We start from the raw sequence: 24,852 nt of genomic DNA, 5'->3' as shown, positions 1-24,852 counted from the left end.
CATGCAACTGAAAGACAGAAGTGCATAGTATATAATGGAAGAGAATAACACTTTTTTTTTTTTTTTAATGAATAAAACAGTAGTAAACGAAGTGGGCACTGATTTTTTGTCAAAATAAGTTGTATTTCTGATCAATCAAGCCAGTAAATGGTTATGCCTGAGCCTTCTCTAAATGTGTATGCCATGGGGAAATGCCCCTTTGGGTAATGAGGAACAGTATTCAGAGGAAGGGTAAAAATTAAGGAAAATACAGGCAGTAGAAGATGGAAGATTGGACAAACATCTTCAGGGAGAAGAAGGTGGACAGAGTGGGAATGGAAATGCTGTGTGTATAAGTGAAGAAAAAGACAAATCATTAGTTGTGAAACCTTGAAAATGGCCATGCAAGACAGACTGGAAGAGCAATTCAGGAGTAGAAGAATGTCTTCCTCACGTTCAGTTTTTGTCATAACATTTCCAGATTATGTACGATCTAACTGGGTTTTGGTGACTTAAATCAGAAGACAAATGTAATTTTTCAGTCACAGAAACACAGTCTAGAAGATAGTGTCATAAAAAGGGGATAAAAAATGAAGAGGGATGAGGAGCGAGGAAGGTATTTCCAGATTCTGGCCAAACTAGACTAGAGTTGTTGTTAGGCTGGTTTACATTGAGTTACAGGGTCTTTTACCCCTTCCACCAGAGTCTCAAGGACATCAAATGGTCTAAAGCAGACTTTTGCCTCCACTCAAAATCTGCTTGGAGCTTTGAAGGTTCAGTGAAATGTGATCCACATCACAGGAAACCTGATGGATTTCAGATCTGCATGAATTTCCAATGCTAAACCATTTCCTGATGGTCACATTCCTGACCTGTTTTTAACTTTGACACTGATTGCAACAGGATCAGGTCTGCAAACACAACCATTTGTGTTGCTTTATTTGTTGAAGCATGTCAAGCAGTTCAGAAAAGTTGGTTGAAAGTCTGAGGAGGGAAAACATAGATAAGTATTTACAGTCATTTCCTTATAATTTGGACAAAATGTTGTTTACAGTAAAAAGATTATTGTTCTATTCACTAGAATTATTACTTAACTGTTAGTTATTAATTATTAATAAGTACCATTAATTATCAATAATTCAATAAATTATTAAATTAATAATGTTGTATTTAAGAAATATAATTACTTTATTTTATTTGTATCTCCATAGCTAAAGTTTAAATTAAGCAAACACATAATTTTATTTGAAATAATTAATCTACATTATATTTAGGCTCAAGTTCAGACAGTATTTTTTCCTATGACTGTACCTCACTATGTCTTGGATGAAGATAAAAGAATAAATGCTACAAGAAAGGTTGCTATCATAGTATTTCTGGCAAAAGTAGCTAGAAAAGGGAATAGAAATCTCACAGACTTTTATTGTGGAAAATCTGCTGCAGCCTGTGCAAATCTTATAAACTTCAAGGAATTAGTTGGTAGTAGTTTAACACAGTGTTACATATGCACAGCAGAATTACTTATACAGATCGTTAGATTGGTGTCATGAATTTCTATTCATAATTTAATAGACCTATGTAAAATGAATATGGAACTTTTTTTACAGAAACCACTCTGCACATCTTAACATCTACAGTTAGCTAACAAAAAAATGACATTTCCTATTTAATACTTATTAGTGTCAGTAAATATAAAACATTTTTATATTACTATTAACACTGAATAGCAATAGTGACTGAATTAAAAACATTTATTCTGAAATTTTAACTTCAGTTGTAGTTTCATAAGAAAATGCAGTAATGTAAGATGCAATTATTATAAGTAGGAATTGTTTTGAAATGATAGGCCATAGCTGATAAGAATGATTTGGAATCAGAAGCTAAATAAATTCTTCGAGGATGTAACTTTGTTTGTTTGTTTGTTTGTTTTCCCAGAAGGAAGGGTGTTTTCTAGTGTAACTGCTCTATGTTTTATTGCAGTGATGATTTGCACCACTTTTGAAATTTATGCATGATAATTTTTTTTTTCTGAAAACTATTTTAAATTATTAAGATGGTAAAGAAATATCATGGAATATATAATACAAGAGTTTCATATTTCTTTTTTGAGGCTCCAGAACAAAAGAAGTTGCAGAGTATGGGAAAGGGTAAAAGGGACTAGAGTTGTATGGGTGTTTGACAGAAGAGGGAAAAATAATGAACAACAATTCTTTAAACCTTGAGAGTCTTGGATCAATGTTTTCACCTATTCATTTTATTAAGGTAAAGATGGTTATAAGTTTCACTATGTTGCTACCTAAAAAATAATGTAATATAGCATTGTGTTTATTAAATATTAGTTATTGTTTCCAAGTATTGTTAATAATAAATTTAGGTTTATTTGAAAATTCACAATATATAAAATATTTCCCAGTCTTTCTAATGAGGATTCCTACTGTACAGGCTTTAAGACCATGTTTGACAACATTAAACTCTTCCAGCAGAATATGAAAATACATAAAGCTTTACTTCACATCTAACTTTCTTTTCACTAAAATAGTTTAGGAGTTTTGATTAAATGTTATATTCCATTAAAGTTTAATATGTGTGATCAATGCCTGGAAAAAGCTAAGAACCTCAGAAAACAATCAAGGTAAGAAGTATTTAATCCCTGTCTAAGAGTTTCAACTCAACAAATATCAAATTGGACATGTTTCTAGTTTTATCCAAAGCCAATTTTTCATTTATTAGTAAACTAACTCTCCAGAATTCAGTAGTTAAAAGTTTGTGTTTTATTTGAACAGAAAGTTTGAGGGTTTTACCTTTGAATACAGGTGTTCCATTCAGATCTCTTTTTTAGGATCTCAGCTTTTAGATTCATGGGTGTCAGTATGGAAAAGTCCTTGTATACATCCAATAATTTGTTGTAAGTAGATACATTCAGAAAAGAATGGACTCAGGTAAGGTGTTTTTTTTGTTTGTTGGTTTGGGGTTTTTTGTCTGTTTCTTTGTTTGTTTTTGTTTGTTTTGTTTTGCTGTTTTCTCAGTCAGATCAAGAAAATAACAAGATAAAAAAGTTCCCAACATCAATTCCAAACATTTATTTAAGCAGTTTGAGATTCCCTGTGATACACACAATGTAACTCCTAACTTTACAAGGTCTGAATTTGAGCTTTTACAATTTCAGTAGCAGATGTTTCAGAAGAACAGAAGTGCTATGTCAAAACCACAGGTTTTCACAAGGCTCTGCCCCAACTTCTAAACTGAAGGGGTTTAGGAGGTAAGGATTTAAATATGTCAGGTCACAGTAAAGGGTTTCAGTTTTCTGAGCATTAATTTACATCTCCTGATATTAAGTCACAAACTACTTATAAAATAAGTAATCTGTGAACCTGATTTGTTCCAGTAAGCTACCTATACTTAAGCATGCTACTATTATTAATGTCTTCAGAATTAGAGGCTTCTTTCCTCTACACAACAATTTCTTTCATTTCTGTTTGCTTTTTACATAGAGAAATTAGATAACTGCTTGGGAAATGTAAGACTAGGATTAGGAATCTTGTTTTCATACTATCTTCTATACTGTATGAAATAATTAAAATATATGTCTTGCTTGGCTGGTTTTAAAATTATTTTTTATCATCCTTTTATTACTGTAATATTTCCATGGGTGGATCATGACAACACCTTTAGATCTCAAATATGCTATTTAATGTGCACACAGAATATTTTGAAGTATTCTTCTTCATGTTACAGGAAATGTCACAGTATTTTAGCTAATATTTCAACTTTTAACTTAAGTCAATTTCTGAAACTTGTCAGAACTTCCATCTTCTCATATGGACCTGGAACTAAAATATTTTTTGAATTAATTCAAACAAATATAATTCAATGCTAAAGCCTGAGTTACTTCTTTAGAATTACCTCTTTAGAGTTACCTCTTTAGACTCTTACCTCTTCAACCTGGTATTACAGTAGTAAAAGGTGTGAAATGGAAAGAATACATGTTATTCCCTCATTTTCTGCAGGTGAAAAAAATAAGGCTTTGCATCTTCAAGCATTCAAGCTTGCAGTCTCTTTTTATCACTTTATTTCACTTATGTATAGTGAAAAGGCTTCTGTTCCTAGACACGAATAGAATGTATCTTTAATTAATGGTTTTAATATGCTGCTTCTTTCCTTCAGGAAATCTGCTATTCTCTGTGTTGAGCATTGATAAGGATCATGGCTGAAAACATTGTGACTAGTTCAGCCAGGAGAAGACCCATTCAGAGCAGGGGGAACTGCGATCTGCACATCAAGAACGAGCTAAGGAGCCACAGATCAGGCCGGCTGACCAGCCGGAGAGGGGAGATGTGCTGGAGGGCACATAGCCCCATCTCCTGATATGCCCAGCTCAGCAAACAAAGGGGAAAAGTTGAGACACTTTCAACATGGCCTGGGGCTTGTCGAAACTTGTTCATCTTTTGCAATCACCACTTCCCCCTGATTTCTGCATGACACAAAAAGGGCAAGGTAGAGACCCTCAACGTGGCCCAGGACTTGTCCAGACTTGTCCTTTTTTCGCAATCACCACTTTCTCCCCCTCCAGACTTTCCTCTACTCTGGGAGCTATAAAAAGCCCACCAAAACCAGCACACCATGGGGGGAATACCAGTCTCATCTAAGGGCCTGTCCAGTCACCATCAAGGGAATACCAGCCTACCAGTCTCACCGAAGGAAATACCAGCTCGGCCTCACCAAGAGAATGCCAGCACCCTGAGGACCCTCACTCTGAACCAGACATTGGAGGACGCTGCTTTCCTGACCCCAGCATCCTCACCGTGGAACACCGAGGCTACACATCATCGTACAAGTCCTGTCATCCACACGGCGGGGCCATAAGAAACTGGATCCCTCACTGTTTTCTTTCTTCTTTTCTCTCTGTTCTTTTCTTCTTTCCTTTTTTCTATACCCCCATTTCTTTATCTCTCCTTCTGTATATATATATATATATCTTTCTCTCTCCCTTATATCTTAGTTTTCTTCCTGCTCTACCACTCTCTCTCCCCCTTTCCCTTTTGAACATAAAAGGATAACACCATCTTTAAGCTCTGCTGTTGATTTGTGGTTACATTTCATATTATAGCTACTGATGGTTGCCAATATATTGCTCATAGTAGGATTTTTGCTGTTAATGTGTTGATAAGTTCCGTTATACTTTTGACAAGTCACCATTCACTGTAACCAATATTCCAGCAAGTACTTTTAGTAAAACTCACAATTGAATTGGACCCCGGAGGTGATTGTCTGTCATTCACTTCACATAACCGCGCAGAAGTAACCCAGAGTTAACTCACACCTGGTCTCATCTGTTGAGTCAGGGTGCGTGTCGTGTCTAGAGTTAACTCATCCTTCATCACATCTGTTGAGACGGGACACTCTGAATAACTGTTCAGTCTGCTGAAATGACTGAATACAGACATCAGCACGTAAGATGAAATAAAATAGCAAATAAAGTGCTTGTTGTTTAAAAACAATTTCTTAACCAAACTTGTCTGTCCTCCTGCTTGCTTGGAGTATACTGACTATAATGTCACATGATTTTAGCATTTGGGATGCTTTTAACACTTACTTTTGTGCTAAATATTTGGCCAAGTCCTGTATGTGTTACATTCCAACTTGGTGAACTAAACAGATGCATCAATGTAATTAATCTTAAAGTAACTGAAAGGGCAGGCTGTAGCCACAAACAATAACAAAGCATTACTTTCTTAACTGCATAATAATGAAGTAATTCCGCATGTGTACTATTTCAGGTTCTAATGAGACTGATAACTCCTGAGTTTCCAGGAATGGAGAATCAGTCTTTATAAATGAAGGTCCATGTTGATACTGTCTACAGTTCAGAATTGCCACGTTACATTAAGCAGCATTGTGCTCTTGTACCTTATTAATTATGGAGTCTCTCACTGACTCTGATAGTTTTTTCTCCAATGTATCTCTATGTGGAAATACAACTTCTTTCAAAAAAAACTGTCACACTGAAAGCAGCTCATTAACTTCGGTTTTCCTCTCTGTTTGATATGACAGACTTCCCTAACTAACTTTAGATGTGAGGTAATAAAGTTTTATCTCTTTTCACAGTTATTCAAGACAGTTCATCATGCACTTCACTTGTAGACAGAAAGCTGAACAGAACAAATCCTCTGTACATCAGATACCCACAAAATTCTAATTTGAATGAGGAAAATTACTTTGATAAAACCACAAAAAATGCTCATATTGTGTAGAGATAACAGGGTTTTTCTGCCACCGTCCCCCAGTCTTCTCAATTTGGAAGGTATGAAATTTTATGTCCTACTTTTTTTTTTTTTTACCTCTTTACACGCTCATTTTACATGGAGTTGGACATCTCTGCAGGAGGCGCCATTTGAAACAGAGAGAAAGTCCTGATGCATTCCCATAACTTTAAGAATAGGCTGTTCCCAAGGGTGTGGTGTAGTGAATAAGAGATGAATGTGGACCACAGTGACCATGTAAAAGACCACAAAATTCTATTTTTTTCAATATTTTCAGTGCTCCATTCTTATTCAGCCATTCTATTAGTTTAGAATTCTTTCCATATGTCTTCTTAGTCATTTCCTGAAAATACGCATTTTAAGATTCAGAAAAGGAAAAAAATAGAGTTTTACGTGTTGTTTTGGCCATGTATAAGGTTCCACTTAATCCTTGAATAACACCTTTTGAGGGAAAAGATTTACAACAAGAGTTCATTTTTTGATTACTTCTGTGGAGAGGAGCAGAGACAGTTTCTGAGATGGAAGAAACCCTCTCAAGCATCAAAGAGTTGGCTATAGAGTGTGGTGATGATGAGGCTGCAAATTTCTGCCTGCTCTGAACAAAGTGCTTGACCCCAGGATGAGGACACATGGGTGGCTTATCTTGAGAGTGGAAAAAAGTGAATAAGAGTTATATAGAAAGTCATCAATGATTTGGGGATTTCTTTCTGTGCTCAATGATTTACATGTAACTAAAAAGAAAAAAGCTTTTTCTGTAAACAGAAAGTAAAAGCAGAAAGAGTAATGGACTAAAGTTCAGTGTTAGCAGCATTTGCTTGATGTGTCAAGTCTTTGTTCTGATAATCAAAATATGTCATATGAAACATTTCAAAGGACACAGGGAGTAGGCATGGTCTTCTTTGCACCCTACTATGGGTCTTTAAACCAAGATTCCTCTCTGGCTGGTAGATGACTGCAGCAAGCTACTCTTTCCAAAGGACAAAGACTAAGAACTTTTTCATCTATAAAGAAAATTTCTCTCTGACAAATTTTATGTAGGCAATTTGATTTTACTTCAATTTTTTTCCTGAGGCATGAAACCTGGTTCAGAAAAGAATCCAGACGTAGTTGGAATTATTTTTGTAAATAACACATGGTGCAATTTATTCTTTTTCTACCAAACTGGCATTATTACAAAGTGCTGCAAGCTTTCCAAATTATGTGACAACTTTTCTGATGCTTGGAAATAAAGACCTCTTTTCTCTAGGAATATGAAATGGTTCGTATCAAGCAGGAACACAGATAGCTTTTACATTGGACTACCATGCCCACTACCTTGCTTATGGGTTTATACACCAGGGCAACAAAATGTATTATATACTATTTTTGAATTACTGTTTGCAATCCAATTTAGCTTGGAATAGGCCAGCATGCCCTATGCCTGTGTGAAATGCCCTGTTATTTTCAATCTGTTCTATTTAACAAATTGGCACTCTGTAGGAAAGCTAGTTTGATCGTTCCTTACATGTTGCTAATTTGCATAAAGATGAAATGTCCCTTTGTAAGTCTTTCGAAGGGTGTTGATTTTCTCCCTGTTCAGTGGTAGAATATTGTCAAGCATTATAATTCTGCACCACATTATCTCTCTGGACTTTTATTATCTTTTCTGGATGTTTGAATGCTTCCTTATGCTATAAGGAAAGGAAGTAATAAATAAATATGTGTTCTTTATGAAACTTTTTTTTTCTTAAAGTGTATATAGCTGTTTTAAAATTAATAAAAATATAAATATCTTGCAAATGAAACAGGCATTCTTACCAATAACACAGATAATTCTATTTCTGTATTTTTCACAAAAATTACTACCACTTCTCTAAAATTTTGTAGTCTGGAATCATGTGACTGGATGAGAAAACTTGATTCAGGAGACTGAATAAATACTGCTTTAATCTTGCTAAGCAAAACTCAGATCTGGTGGTCTTCAAGCAGCAACAAATATGTTCACAAACATTATAGGGAATTAAGTCTACAAAGAACAGCACACATTTTTTCTGTGATGTAATGCCTCCTAAGAAAGAAGACACTCTGTAGATCAACACATTATTTGGAAATTAGATAGTAGCCTGAATGTAACATCTAAACAGCAGAGTGGGCAGACAACTACAAAGGGCCACAAAGTTGATCAAAGGACGGGCAAGTCACCATACAAGGAAAGGCTGAGAGAACAGGACTTATTCAGCCTTGAGAAAAGAAGGCTTAGGGGAGACCCCATCACCGTGTTCCAGTATTTAAAGGATGGCTACAAAGAAGATGGAGAACCTGAAAGGAAGAAGCAAGAAAAAGTGGGAGCTGAGGGAGAACTACTTACTCTTAAGTTGCAATCATTAAGTGAAAGGCTGGAATATCCTATAATAAGTAGAAAAAGACAGGGGAAGTACATACATGTTGTGCAAGAACTAGGCAAAACAATTCAGTCCATCAGGGAAAGGCAGTAGGTGTTATACATCTGTTTTTAACAATAAGGGCAATTTTGAATTTCTAATGTCTTGCTTGACTTCCATTATTTGGAAATACATGTGGATTTTTATTCCTGTGAGAAGTATATGCAGTGGTACTTTTTGACAAAGTTGTTCATATGACTTTCCCTGAGTTAACTTCAGCAGAGTTCAGCTTGTACTTCCACTCTAGGTTGTAATGGTCTGCCGATTAAAATGCTGAAAATATCTATTCTGATACAAAACATCCCTGTGTAGATCAAAGACTTCTGGAAATTTCTACACAGTTCTCACAGCTTAACAGTATAACTAGCATAGAAACTAAACTTTCACTCTAAGTTCTTACATTTCTGTATCTCTAGATTTTCAAAATTTAAAGCATGGATGCATCTGATAAACGTGAGACTGCTATTGAGCTTTCCTTCAGTCTAATTGGGAGATGAGACTAAGACTTATAATAATAAAAGGTTCTTCAGGTGTGCAGTTTCAACATCATAGATCATACTTCCAACAGATGTGACTGTACCACATTCAAAATTCTGTTGCTTTAAAAATAGCAACACCTATTCCATATTTCATATGACCATGAGCTTTTCAAAATACTGAATTAAGCTGAAGAAGCTCCATATTGTTATACCATAAAAGCAAAGAAAAAGTTTTGCTATTCAGACATAAAATAAAATTTGCCTTCTTGTTCAGATTAATTTTTTCATTGTGAGTGGCAGCCCCAAGATTTTTAACTCAGGTCTCTCTCAGTCAAGCCTTATGTTCATTAGCATAAATTCTTTTGAAACTCCACAGCTCTATGGATGGTGGACATAGCAGGAATTTACTATTTTTGTCTTACTTCCTTGCAGATTCTATTATTTATTTATTTATTTATTTATTTATTTATTTATTTATTTATTCCTGGTGATCTTTTGTACACAGTAATAGAAACTGCTGATTTTATGTGTTTGCTTTTGGAAATACAAAGGACTTACAAAATGGTCTCAGTTCATCAGATACATACCTCATTACCCATTAGATGAAAAAAATTCATTAGAAATAGTATATAAAACTTATCATGGTATTTGGTAACAATCAGTATAAGTAGGAAAAATATTCCTCCTGTTTACAAAGGATAAGTATTAAACTTCAAATAGATAATGTCTATATTAATGTGCCCTGTTTAGCTGCTAGTTATTTTTTTAATAAGTAAGGCTGGTTATTAACTTTGGCTGTGGCTAAGGGTACTTTGAAGGAGGAGAGGAAATATTACTGCCCCTCACTTTCTAGGAAATGTAGTCTATTCTCCTGGTTGTACACGAAATTATGCACAGGGCACAATCATTATTGTTTCACCCTGTTTAACAGGTTATTGACTGAATAGTGGCATAATTTCTCTATCTCATTTGTGAATGGTGTCTAAGAGTACTCCAAAATAACTTGTTCAGGGAAGGAGTTTACTGAATATGGCTCCTCAACTGGCTGCTTTCGTCTGTCAGCAATGTTGAACTGCAATGCTATTTATGCAATCAGATGAGAAGTCCTGACGACAACAAAATATTCATGCAATCCGAAATAAAAATTCTTATCTTAATTCTTTGAGAGTTTCTTTGTCTTGCTACACCTATTTAATTTTTAAGGTCTGTTACAGGTGTGTAGGAAGGAAGGACTATGCCTACCACGTTTTTAGCTTTGTTTTCAGATACTTCATACCCTAAAAAAACAACAAAAAAAAAAACAAAACAGAGCATCATGTACCTAATCTTCTCCTTGTGATGAGTTGAAGTTCTCAACAAACATCACACTCTCATTGTAGATTTAGAAGATCCGTTGTATGACTTCTGTTGCAAACCTGCAGGTATAAGCGGGAAAAACAATGCTGCTATTACAGTACATGAAAAAAATACACAGATAAATATTAAAGAGAACTTATTGTCATTAAACTATACCTTTCACTTTTGTGGTTTTAAGAGAAGATAATTATATATTTGGAACCATAATATTTTTTCCCAGAAGATTAAATTACACTGAAAATAAGACAGGGTTTTGACCAATATTCATTTGTGTCTTCTTTGACATTTTTATAGACCAAAACAGGCAGTGCTAAAAGAAACTATGAAAGGATTCAGCTAACAGGACATTTGACTTCTTTCCTCTGGCTTGAGGATATGAATGCTTCGCAGACAGCCATCAAGAGAATTGCTCTTCACTCCAGCTGGGTAAGCATTCCTAAGCTTCCGGCTTTATACTGAATAGAAGGGATGCTCTACTGTTTGGCATGTTCTCAAAAGTCCTCCATTGACGTGTATCACAGCACTGCAGCCCCCACAAGCATCCAGGGGAAAAGTTCATTTTGTGAGGGGATTCATCTACTTGGACAAACTTTTCACACTATCTGAAGGCATATCCTGCAGCACAGCTACCTTTGGATTTCCTCAAGGGACCTCAATAACCATTTTCGAAGAAAGCTGAACCTATAGCGGCCTTTAGATGAGGCTTTTTCATGATTCACATCCTCAAAGATGAGGCCGTTTTCTCCTTTTCTAGATGGGTAACCAATGAGTTGGAAATTATATGAGCACACCTAATTTTCAAACATTTCAACCTTGTGCTTTTTATTGCTCCAGTTAGAATTTGAAGAAATTCATCATCCTCTCTAATATTGAGATTTCTGGGCACATTTCACAATCAAACTACTCTAATCCTTCAAGCTGACCTTTCAAGTTATGTATTAAAGTTGATTGCATTTTGTGTCGCATCAAGCAAATTAATTCAGTCAAGGTAAGAACATTTTTTTGAATTTTTTTTCATTGCTTCCATGGACTCAAATTTCAAACTTGGAAGGCGGGGATGTTCAAGGCCAGATAATACACTTGTTAAGGTGTCTGTTCCTTGTCATACAAATCTTTCATAATGACATTTTTCTATTTCTCTCTATTTACCAAGAAAGGCAGACTGTGCTGAGATTGCACAGTGTGTTAGACCAACAGGGACATGTGAGTGGTGGCAGTATGAAATGCTTAAACCATATAGACATAAAAATTAATGTGCATTTCAGATATTTTCCCCTTAAAAGCAATGTTATGTGGTGCATCTGGATCATCTGAAACTGCATAAAAAATGTTATTCTGTCACATGTTTCCTATCTTCTCTCATTTTACAGCTTTCCACCAAAATTATGCCAAACTCCAAACCAAAAAATAAAATAGGTAGCAAGGTCCAGAACCCAAAAGTTCTACTAAGGGTTGAAGAAACTCCCTTACTGAGAGATGGAATGAAAGTACACAAAGATGGGTAAAAAAATCACATATTAGGAAACAAATGAACATGAGGACATTGAGTCTGGTCTTTCAAATGCATGGGAGTATTCAGTTTTTACAGTACTGAAGAACTGTGTGGTTTAATTAATGTGCTATTCATTGAATATTTGACTAAATTAGACCTACAGCATATTCTGAATTCTCATGCAAACACAAACGTTGAAACGATGTGTTCATCACAATCAGTTACAAGCTTTATTTAATCCATACTTGTAATATATCTGTTTCAATAATTAACAACACTACAGCTTGAAACCTTAACACCACTGTAACCTGGCAGCTACAACAAGTAAATATTGAACAGCTACTGGCAATGTGCAAAGAAATTGCTGAGTAGGAAATCTTTAAGGCAAACAGTGGAGGAACTGCTGAAGTTCTGAAAGCAAACTTTCCATGGCTTTCAAGTTCCTGTAAAGGACATTATAAAATCATATTATATTCTCCATAGTATTAAAATACTAAAGAACTGAGAAGAATCAGCTGTCTTCCAGGAAAACTGAAGACCAGAAGGATTCCCTAGCTATAAGCCTACCCAAATATTCAATGTGTGTCCATATGTATATGCAAGTGTATATATTTTTACAGGTATTTATTTTCTCATTAACTTATGAGTTCACCATAAACAAGATTGTTTTTTCTTGATTGTATATGTCTCTCTAAATTTTATGTATATGACAGAAAGGTAACGTCTTTCTTCTTCTATCTTTTGTCTTCAGATTCATCTTTGTCATGTGGTAAGAGCGTCCCAACAGTTTTATTTTGGTTAGTTTTTCCTTCACCTTCATGGTTATGATGTACTCTCTTTCGAAAATTATGGAAACCCATGACAGTGTGAAAGCAGCATTGTTCAGATGTTTTGTTTTGTTTTGTTTTGTTTTGTTTTGTTATGTTTTGGGTTGTTTTCGTTTGGGTTGGGTTGGGTTGGATTGGGTTGGGTTGGGTTGGGTTGGGTTGTTTTTTTATCAATGTCATACTGTCACGCCATAGCACTCTTTTCTGTTCTTACGTCTTTTAGATCAAAATGAGGAGTGCGTTTCTCAGAATCACTTTAAAATCATTAAATCTTAATAATTAACACTAATCTGAATCAGATGTTGTGTTTAACTGCAGGTTCACAGTGAAATCAGTGGATTTTGTATCATTAGACTGTTAGCCCATTCCTCCACTACTAATGTTAAATGAGTCGGGATGAGAAATAAAAGGGACTGAGCAACTTGTCACAAAATAAACACCCATCCTTGGGAAAATTTGGGGAGTAGATGAAATATCAGCAAATAATTAGTCATCATTCTTGTTCAGATTGTTTGGAAATAGTCATCTGCATACTCAGTTGATACAAATAGCTGCATTTAGTTTAAATAATATGTAGGCAATATAGTTTAAAGCATAATTTTTTACAAATAACAATTACACACACTGTTTACTGGATTCTGTATGAATCCACTAATCACCATCTAAGTAACTACTGAAATTTGTGCTAAGTTATATTGATATTTCCTTTAAGTATGTTCTTGTCAACAAGAAAGCGTATGATTACAACGAAATGCTTTTCAACTGTCTTTCTATAACTAGTTACTACAAAACAAAAGCAAAGCAAAACAGAAGCTAAAAATACAATACAGACAAGTGAAAGAGAAGTTCATTTTATTTCCCTGTCACTCTCACCTCCTTGGGAAGAAAAAAAAGAAGAACAAACAAACAAACAAAACAAAACAAAACAAAACAAAACAAAACAAAACAAAACAAAACAAACAGAGAGAATGATAAATTACTGATAACTGGAATTTTAAACACAGATAGTTTCTACGTAAAATAAAGTAAATTGAACTCCATATTTACTCATTGCATCCTTACTCTTCTGCATAATCTCCTTAGACAGGAGTTCCCTTGTAGATGGAACTTCTGCCTGAGGCATGCCCAGCATCAGCTCTGTTGGTTCTGAATGTCAGACCCTGCAAATAGCAAAGGTCCATCTTTAGCTCACTAATAAATCCAGTTCCCTTCACACCGCAATGCACCTTAGTACTTTGAGTTACTAGTTTAAATTGATTCATCTTGATGCATATCACATTTTCACACCACTTTAATGAAATGATTGTTATCCATAGGTCAAAGTCTCACATACCAAAAAAAAAAAAAACAGCGTTACTATTGATCTTTAGTATTTGAAGAACTGGGTGATCACACACCAGACTGTTGCTAAAAGGAAATGGTCTAGTACTTAATAAGTCCCTAATGGATACTCTGAAATCCACCATGAGATTTCAGTTCATTCTTCTCAGTGCAACTGAAAGATATGATAATTCCAAAATATTAACACAGAAACAGCTTCCTGGAATGTTGAGTGCTACAATATCAGGCAGTTTAATTTTTACTACAAAGTCTTATTTTTTAATAACTCAAACAAATCAGCTAGGTGGCCTACTATAAACACTGGAAAGAGAAACAGATTTTAGGAGAGATAACCTTGACAAATTAACTCTTCACCAAGTTTGAACATTAACCTGTATTAGATTACTCCCGTTTAGATTGTATAATAAATAAATTAGTAGCTTTTTGTTGTTTAGTATGATGTAACACCTATCACACACCATGTGATTTTAGTTTTCAACATTTTTCATTTAGAGAGGAAACTTTCAAGTCCTGTTAATATGTGCATACCTTTCAGTATGTTTTCATTTAATGTCTAGTCTTAACATGTTTTCATCACTCAAATATAGCTTAATCACAGTGAAAAAATAGTAAAAATATTTGATAAGAATGACTTTATACACTATTGGGGTTTGTTCTTCAAGGCATTGCTGTCATTTAAAATAATTTCTGTGTTTCAGTAGGATAGCATAAATCTTGCTCTTTTCTTGGAAGAAGTAGCATGTTCTCTTCCTAAATATTTCCCCGCAACACACCTCCAACAACCTGAGTAAGGAGTCAACTCCTTTGGAGAAGAGTTTTGTGGTGGTTTCAGGGTTTACTTTCTCCAAAAGTTCATGACGAAGAAAGTTACCAGAAAATGTTGTCTTACTGGATAGCTTATCCCTTTACAATTAAGGACAGTATTGGCTGTTCTGAGGGCATAAATGGTTTTATATTTCATTGTAAACTGAAAATTCAATTCAAAAGTTATCTTCAACATTTGTTGACGGATCTACTAGACCCAAATAAATTTAGAACGTTTGTAAAAGCAAATTTATTCCCAAAAAGGTTTACAGAGGGAGAGGTAATCTCATTATGGTATTGTATTGTGTTGACGCAGGAAAAAGGAGGACAAACTTTAGACCTATTTGTTACTCATGTCAAAACAAAAACTTTTGTAACTGCTGTTTATGAGTGGGCAATGAATATATTGTGTGTTCATGAATTGTGTGTATGTGTACAATTTAAGCTTCAGTTCCTTTATGATTCAGCTTCCCCATGTTATCCTTGCTGAGACTAAACAGAAGGCCATTTTGGAGTCACAGGAGTAAATATCTTAAGGTTTTCCCTTACAAACATGTTCAGAGCTCAACAAAGAAAATAACTACTGAGAAATGTGGCCAAAACCTGTAGGATGGAAGGGATTGGAGAAGGTATTAAGCCTTGTAGACAACTAGGTAAAAAGGACAATAAAATGATTAATTTTGTCACATTTAGTCATATAAATCAAAGCTAGAGTCACCCATAGAGAGAATGTTTAGACTGGATAGAAAAGGTGAGATTTCAGATGCTGACATCCTATAGTTACTTGCCCATTTTGTGAAGCAAAATGTCCTGGACACACATTAGTCTGACTTTTTAAGGTGAAGAAAATATTCCACTGTGGATTTGGAGTTTTTCTTTGCCTGCTAGCAGGAAAATTCAAACTGTAACCACTCAGCAGTGGTAATTTGTGACTAAGAGTGATCTGACATGGATGGCAAGAAAGTCTGACTGCAGAAGGCATTGAACTGTCTGGAAGTGAGGATGTCAGGGAGAAAAGAAAACCCTGTTAGAGTTTGCTGGTAAGATAAGAAATGTCACTGTGGTTTCTTGTAGCTATCAATCATGCAGTGTGAACACTCAGGGACCACCTCGGTCAGCAGAAATCGTGCTGGTGGATGAAACCAGCATGGGGCTGATGTGCCTGACGTCATTGCTGACGTGACTGGTGCTGGCACCAAGTGTATATAAGGAATCAGCTTGTGCAACATCTTACATAGATTGGTGGTAGAACTATGTGGAATGCATTGTAGTTAAACATAAATACGACAAGACTGGCATATACAGAATACTAAGATGTCTTTGTTTCTAAGGAGGCAGTGTTCGGTTGAAACTCACTTGCCTGAACTTGCCAATATCCACTGGTGCTGAGGCTGAGATGTTTCACACTGGTATGTGTCCATCTCACAGTGGTCAAATGAAGGCAGATCCATTTGGGGATGCAGAAGGGAGCAACAAAAGTGAGCTGAAAAATGCAACTGCAAGAACCAGTATTTTTTTTCCTGCTAAAAAAACCTCTGCTAATGGAAACTCTTAAAACAAAGTTAAAGCATTCTGGAGTACCTGACTCCCCCTTGAACACTCATCTACTCTCTTTAATCCGTGTTGTACCAGTATACTTTTATGAACAAATCATGGAGAGCTCTTAGCTGAAAGGTAGACTTGTGAAAAATGTCAGAAAGATACAACACAATCCTTACTGGTCCAGATTGCCTGGGAGGCAAAGAAATCCAAGTGGGAAATTTAATGACAGTGAAAAAAACTACATGATCAAATTCACACATTTATAAGGTTTAAAGGATAATTTTCATTATATATAAAAGAAATTCTACTGAATAGACTGACACTGTAAATATGTTTTTCAAACTAGCGTAGAATAATGTTTTGTTTTTTTTTTTAAGTATCTGTGATTCTGTATTAAAGGATAATATAATGAACACTAAAGATAGAAGAAAAAAAATGAAAGAGTGCTCATTGCAGAAATCTTCCTTTTTGTATTACTGCAGTAACAGCATACTTCACTACACTCTTTGGACACCATTCACAAAATTACATTAGAAGAGCAGGTTAAATAGGCTAGGAGTTTCATTTGCATAGTACTTGACATTCAGCAAGCTCTTCCAATTAGTCGATCACTTAAGACTTCTTGCATTGCAAAATGTCTTCCTGTAAAATTAGAAGCCTTAGTTGTCAAGCATTAGCTAAGTATAATTCAATTAAAAAGTAATAAAACCACATTATCATATTAAATGGAATATGACGTGCATTTTTGCCAAGGTCACAAATTTTCATTCCTTAGAACTTGCTAGTGTGTGACTGTCAGATTATTTTTTTTAATGCAGACAACATTTTAGTAGTTTGCATTTTCTAAAAGGTAATGTTCTGCCCTCTGCTAAAGCAGCTGAACAAAGCCTGACTGTCTACTTAAGATTTTGTTTCTTAATGGCAAATTATGGTGGAGTCTGTTTTCTACTCTGCTATTAGAGTCTGCCAGGGTGGCATCTTACTGCTCAGATGCCAGTGCATCAATGACCACACTTTGGAAGCTGGATGTTTCATGATGGGAACGGGACCAGCTTTTGCATAACTTCAGGCTCTATTTCTGCCTCTCTCTCTCTAATTCTGTAATGGCTCTAGTGTAGAGTGTCCAAAAAATTTGCCTGTATTATCTAGATGTTTATGACTCTCACAACCACCCATTTTTGAAGAAGAGGAATATATTAGTTTGCTTAAAGGACACTCATTTTCAACAGAATAGTAGGACATATCTCTGCAATCATTTACATTAGAAGTTCAAATTACCTGTTTTTTCTATAAGACTTTGCTCTACCATAAAAGACTATTGTTGATGATAATTTATATTTTGAATAGGCTGTCACATGACCACGTAAAATAAGCAACTAATTGGAAGAACAGAACGTTCTGAGTGCCACAGGTACTAAATTAGCATTTTTATCTCAGAAGGCTGTATCAGAACAATATTTAGCAGATTCAAATAATTTATTTTTCTGCTCTGTTGCACACGACCTTTTAAAGTACATGGAGCACAGATACAGTTTTCTGTATGAATTGCAAATGACCTTTTAGAACTTCAAGCTGTAGCTTATCGGTAGCACACCTGCTGTAACATCTTTACAAAGTTATATACTTTTAAGCATGTTTCATGCACCTTTCATTAACTATTTGTTTTTCTTTTAAAGTAACAGACCTACAAATCTGTGAATTTTAGAATGTTTATTCTGTTTGAGGAAAAAACTTATCAGAACAAACAAACAAACAAACAAATGCCCAATGGTGGCTTTATTGATTATTTTTCAATTTGACTGAGGTTTTCCATTCAAAAATAAATACAGTTGAAATAAATGGTAGAAGACACTGAGTTTAGTTAGCTCATTTAGAGGGAGATTTAAGTAGTAAAAAAAAAAGGTACATCTTTTTTTCCAGATTCACTAGAACTGATGAAGCCAAACAATGTAATCCTTAAGGGTTGTTTCCACTTTCATACAAATACTGCCCATACAGAACTGTTTCTGTGTATTTTCTTGGTAGTTTTGACTGGTGTCAGAGTTGAACATTTAAATATTTTAAAAATTATATTTTTAAAATTCAAGTGACTATGCTCTAAATATGTTCACTTGACCAGGAGAATACTGAAATAAATTCTTCCTCAACACCTCAACTTCCTCAACAAGAGTTGAAAAGAGTTGGGGGCAAGAGGTAATACCTTGATGATTTTCAGTTGGTGTGGCCTTTATATCCCTCACTGAGGAGTTAAAACTGCATAAGGTACAAAACCTACCTCTGTCAACTGTTTGCCTACATTTTTTCTGCTGTGTATTGCTAATTAGAAAGTTCCATACATAGGACCTGATAGACCAACACTTTTGTGCAGCTGCAAGAGTGGCAAAGGACTGGAATTTAATGACAAGTTTCAAGCTGTTTTCAGCCATCTTAAGATGAGAGGCTGCTCAGTGTTAGCATGTTTATAACAATATAAATGAGTGTATTTTTAATAAAGATACATCTCAAAGTAGCGATTTCATTTTCTTTAAACTTCCCCTGGAATGGCAAACTTCTATTAGTACACTGAAGTTTCCTTTCAAAGCATTCCTGAAAAAATTATAAGGACAGGAACAGAAAGCAACTGATTACAGAGAAGCTCTCCAATCTTAATCATCAAACACTCAGGGTAGAAAGATTTTCAGGAAGACTTTGTTCTGTGCTCTAGAATAATGTCACCACTAAGTTAATGGCCAGATGTTCTTACCCTATTTTATAAGCATGAGATAATGTAAGTACACCTTGTAGATACATGGTTAGACTTTCATATAAACAATGATCCCAATATGAATGCGGGAAATATATGAGGGAAGAGAAGGAGACAAAGAAGTAGAAGAAGGAGGAGGAGAAGAAATATTAAAACTTTTTTCCTCTTCTGCTTCTGGAATTGTTGTTATCAGCTGTAGCAAGAAGCAATCAAGGATCTTGTTCAGCACTCTGGATAACCTGCTTACTAATTAGATTATTTTGATTGAAAGTGATCCAAAAATGCAGGGGAAAGACTCTTTCATCCCTCCAAACATTCACCAATAACTATGCATGATTTAATAAACCTATCTCCCATCTCTGCTTAGTAAATGATATGACAGTCACATCATAGTTCTTCAGTTCAGACTGTAAGAAACACTACATTTTTGTCAGAAAGCTATAAAATTAAGATGTGTGTGGAATAAAAAAAAAATAAATCCCTCATTCAATGACTACCTATACTATTTACTAGGAAAGACAAAAGAGAAATTGGGTTCAAATTTCTATATCTCTAGTCTATTCCATAATCACCTTTTTCTGCCAAATATATAAAAAAAAATGAGTTTAAATCACCACCATTACAAACAAAGTTGTGCCCTATAATCATGTTACAGACAGCAGGAAGAATGCTAAGGTGATAATATTCTAGGTTTTGCCAATAAAATATCATATTCTAGTTAAATTGCCTACATCAGGAGCCTGAATAACAAGTAGCTCACTAAAACATGACTTTTCCAACAGTTTTTATATTTCCAAAAGACAAAGTTAATGCCTTTTGATTATTCGGAATATTTAACATATTTAAGGAAAGGTTGCATACATCATCCATTTTAGTAATTGTGAGAAATTATATAGTCTTGTTCAAAAAGGCAAAAAGCCAGACAAGATATTTCTGATCTTCAGGTTCCAGAAATGGAGGCAAGGCATAAGACACAGCATGACCTATAAGCATAATGATTGCAATAAATCTGACTCTATGTTGAATAATTAATGTTAGTAGGGTTTACAAGGGCTTCCACTCCTCCCCTTTTCCTGATATGTAGTCGAGGCTGTTCGTTAGCAGTGTAGTAAAAGCAATGCAAAAGAAGAAAAACAAGAGAAAAAATGAAACAAACTTTCCCATATTTGATCATATTCTGTTCACATTTAATGAAAGGGTAATTAAAAGATTTCTCATCCAATATTTTTCCTTTATTTGAAGAACATTTTTGGAACTTACTAATGCTTAAAAAAATCTTACTTTGTTGTGGCGTTGGATAGAAATTCTGTAGTTTTTACCATGAACTCTACATAATATTTGTTTTCAGTTTCCAGGTCAACATTTCCATTGTGAAGTTTTTGTTCTCATTCAAATTTCCTAAATCAGAGTGTTCTATCTTCTATATTTTAGTAGATTTTCCCTGTGTTTACTCATTAGCTGTCTTTTCTTTCTTTCTTGGCCTTACATGTGGCATTCAGTTTTAATTTCCTTGTAAAATTTTTGTTGTCTAGAGTATGATTTACTTGATTTCAGAACAATAACAAAGCTCTAAAGAACGAATGAAACTGATTTTAAAGCCATAGAAATTATAGACGGACAAGGCTTTTTATATTGCCTGGTGAACTCCCACATTTTTGTAGGTCAAATGAATTTTTAAATATATTTTTAAAATTATCTGCAGTGTGCCCTTTCTCAGAAAGACAAATTGTCATTTATCATTCATCAGTTGTGTTCATCATACCTAGTCATCAAATATGTCTTCATTAAAATACAAAATATTAAAACTTTTTTCAGATCTATGACTATGTGGTGCTCTACAAGATGTCTTAGCAACACATTCTTCTATCATCTATCTTCTATCACGCTCCGCCCAGGTGGCAGTACTTTCTTCACTCCTTCTATATTTCATTGTCCTCGTATCTCTGTCCTCACTCACAACTTCTCATTTTGCCACTTGTAACCTTTGCCATGCCATAAAGATTATGGCTGTTCTTATTTTCTGGAGACTAGGAGAAAAATCATCAAATTCTTAAATCAACCTAGTCATTTTTCCAATTTATAAGAGACCTTCTTGGGACTAGTTAAGAGTCGTCAGGTATTGCACTTGACCGCACTTTTTCTATACTAGAAATAGAAAAAGAGGACTAGACTTTGTCCAATAAAAAAATAATAGCATGTAAAAATTAAAATACGTTGATAAAATAAGGAAGTGGAGTGGAAGAAGAATATATAGCACATTAAGCAGTACTTAAGAAAGTTAAAGGCTTACTTTCAAGTAGACCAATGGCATGGAAGTCATCCTTTATAAGCAGCTGAGGTCAAACACTTTATTCCATTATGGTAGTCTGGTTTCAATGAAGAGAGCTTAAATTTATGCTGGACTCATTATACCAAGAACTTGAAAATTAAATTTTAATTGAAAACTGGTAACATCATTACCACTGTGAAAAAAAGTCATACACTTATACATACAGAAACAAAACAACTCTCGCTCTTTAAAATGCACATTAAAAACATATTATGTCCTCAAAATAGGTAATATGGACCATTCTCTTTTGATGAGAAATTTGTTTTTAATGATTATTCTTGGTTTTCAGCATAGCAATTTGTTGTAACATTTGTAACGGATTGTAAATTGAAAATGTCTCTCAACAATGGGAGGCAGAGAACAAGTAGAGTCTGGCTGTGAGAAGAGCTTAATTCTCATTATACTAATGCATCGTATGCACGTTATTGAGAGAGATGGAAGATCTTTGTAAGATTATATGTTGCTGATTTTATTGAAAAGCTGTGAATAGTGGATAATTCAGGCAGATATTTTGTAAGGACAAGCTAAAACTGCTAAAATTTTAGAAATTAGTTGAAACTGTATACCTTTTCCATGTATATTTACAAAAGTTGGGATAATAGCGCATTTCAATTTTACTAACCGCTTCTGTTCAAGTTTCATCGAACATTTTGCCAATTCTGTAAATCTCAAAACAGCCCTGTTGGAAAGATTTTTTTTCACCACTTAAATAATAAAGAAACAACAGCACAAACAGCTTCCAAAAGTAGTGTATAAATTTTTGTACCTTAGGAACAACATTAAAAATCAGAACAGCTTTCAAAACATTGTAGTAGCCCACTTGTCCATGAATACAACAACTTCCATTACAAAATCAAAACCAGTGATCATGTGACTTGTACATTATTTGTATGTTTTTACTTCATCCTCTCTGGCACATATTGGCATTTGTTTCTGCATGTGGTGGTCTTTGCAATTGTGACCATTCTTTTGGGCAGTTTCCAACTCCAAGCCTTTGTGCTATATAAGCACAAAACCATCTTTACTGTTATACATGAAAAAGTATCTTCCAGACTAAGGATCAGAAAAATATTTGTCTTTATTATAAGATTTCTTTTGAAATATAAAGAATATGAACTTTATATTGTATCTGTTTTCAGTGGTGTTTTTTTTCCTTGAACTGGAAAATTGGAAAAGTGATGACAACTGAAATGATTCTGTTTGATCCTCTGTACTGTAGTTCTTATGCAAATTACTGGAATGTACTTTTATTGTGTCTCTCTCTATGTTCTCTTTAAAATAAACCAGCCATATCTTTTCAATCTCTCTTCAGAGAAGAGTTTTTGTGTATTAAGTCATTTTAATCATCTTCCTCTGGATGGTTACATGATTCTGATGTATCTTTTCAGAACTGGAATATACAGAATATTCCAGATGAGGGAAAGTGACTGATTTATATTGTGACATTATATTTTCTGCTGGTTTCCCCATCGTGTTCTTCACACATCATTACATTTTGTTTATTTGTTTTTAGTGCTGTTGTACATTGCCCAGACAATGGTGCCAATCCTGGACCATTAGATAGTTTCTCCCACAAGATCTTGTTCACTTTATTATTCCTTCTTGGTATTCCTGCAGTGTATATCTCACTTTTTGTTTTTGTTGTTGTCAGTATTGTTCTTTCCTAGCTCCAGAAAAATATGGAGTAATTAATAACATTTTATAAAATTATTGCTATAATCTAGTGCCTCTTTACTTTTTTTTTTTTTATTTATTTGGTTATATTCAAACAAATCAGAAAGCAGAATCTTTAGGTTTTCTTTTTCTTACTTTGATGGATGTGCTTTATATTTTGTATAGTGTCCCATTGTGCTCAGGTGAATAATAATTACAAATTGTACTTTGTCCAACAACTGTATTTTTAAAAGAGTGTGTGTCCTAGGAGATTCTTTTCCTTTTGCATGCCTATGAGTAAACCTGTTATGCAGCAGTCAGAAAGGAAAAGGTGCAAAGCTCTGCCTCATAGAATAGCTGTCAATGGAGTTTGAATATTAGTTCGTGACTAATGACTTCAAAGATAAAAAATATTTATATTTAGCTCCTGTTGTATAGCAAAGAACTCTACTGGGCAATGCATTAGCTACTCTATTGCCAGGGCTTTGAAATGACTGCTCTAGTCCCAACAAGATGAATCAGACTGTTATGAAACACTCAGATGAGAATGTCCCTTCACTTTCAATATGTGAGGCAGAGGAAAAGGCAGAAGCAATACCTTCCCACTCTAAAACGGAGTGAGTCGTCTGCAATGCACTTAAGAAAATATTATCCCATTAAGGATAATGGCAAAACTTTAAATGTTATGGTTTTGCTAGGAATTTCCTTTATGAAAAACCACACTCACACGAAATTGAAAGACAATAAAAAGAACCTTCATTTCTAGAGTGGCACATTTCCAAATAGTAACTCGCTTTATGTAGAAAAGCACAACAACTGTGCAAACCCCAGATTTTCTTGCCTTTTCCCCCTCTTTATCTAAATCTCTCTTCTGGGTGCTTTTGCTCTTTCTGGAGCAGAAGACTTGCTCCTTAGCACATCTCATTCTTGCCACCCTACTGCGAAAAATGCTAACTGTTTGCTTCATATTTGTTTGACTGTGAAACTAAATTAAAGAACAATCCATACATGAAGTCACCAAAGCACAGTGATGCCTGTCTTGCCTCTGCCATCCTGTTGGCAGCGTCTCAGTAAACATGCAATAAAAGACCTTGCATCTTCCTACTTGCTGCAGAGAGATGCCTGACATTGCTATTACTGTCACCATCCACAGAACATCCAGTTTTACAGCTAAGAGGTGCCAAAACCACTGAAGAGTTTGGCAACCCAAAGTAACATTTTGCATATTTGCACTGTGTTCATCACAGTGACAGCTGCTCAGACAGATTTCTGAGTCTTTTGCACCACTAGTGCACCATGTATTTCTGTCCTTGGCAATCCTTTCAAGAGAAGAAAATACCAGCTGTTACTCCTGGCCACCAACAGCCTTCTTTCCTCACCACCTCAAAATAAATAACTGAAGCAGGCAACTAAATCTAGACTGAGGAATGGTTTCCATTTCTAAATTGGACTGATAAAATGATATTAAGTCAATGGGGCTCTTTGAGTCTTCAGTGAAAAAAAAAATAAAAGCAAAAATGAAAATTATGTAAATGATTGTGATTCGGGGTTTTAGGTTTCAGTTTTTTTGTTTCTCAAATTACTTTTAACAACCAACGTGTTGTTTTTTTTTTTCTCTCTCATACTG

General features: G+C 34.8%; 1 long non-coding RNA gene across 1 annotated transcript in view; it reads right to left on the bottom strand.

Annotated features, from left to right (window-relative positions):
* Positions 1-1,863: 1,863 nt before the first annotated feature.
* Positions 1,864-24,852, bottom strand: part of LOC110356818 (uncharacterized) — a 61,636-nt gene continuing 38,647 nt past the window's right edge. Inside the window, exons 3-4 of the long non-coding RNA XR_010469059.1 lie at positions 10,460-10,553; positions 1,864-8,624 (exon numbers count right to left, since the gene is read on the bottom strand). This is a non-coding gene — a long non-coding RNA (uncharacterized LOC110356818). The remainder of the gene's footprint in view (positions 8,625-10,459; positions 10,554-24,852) is intronic.

This window comes from Columba livia, chromosome Z (genome assembly GCF_036013475.1).
Source record: "Columba livia isolate bColLiv1 breed racing homer chromosome Z, bColLiv1.pat.W.v2, whole genome shotgun sequence".
Lineage (NCBI taxonomy): Eukaryota > Metazoa > Chordata > Aves > Columbiformes > Columbidae > Columba > Columba livia.
The sequence above is the reverse complement of the archived record's forward strand: the minus strand, read 5'-3'. Positions and strand labels throughout refer to the sequence as shown.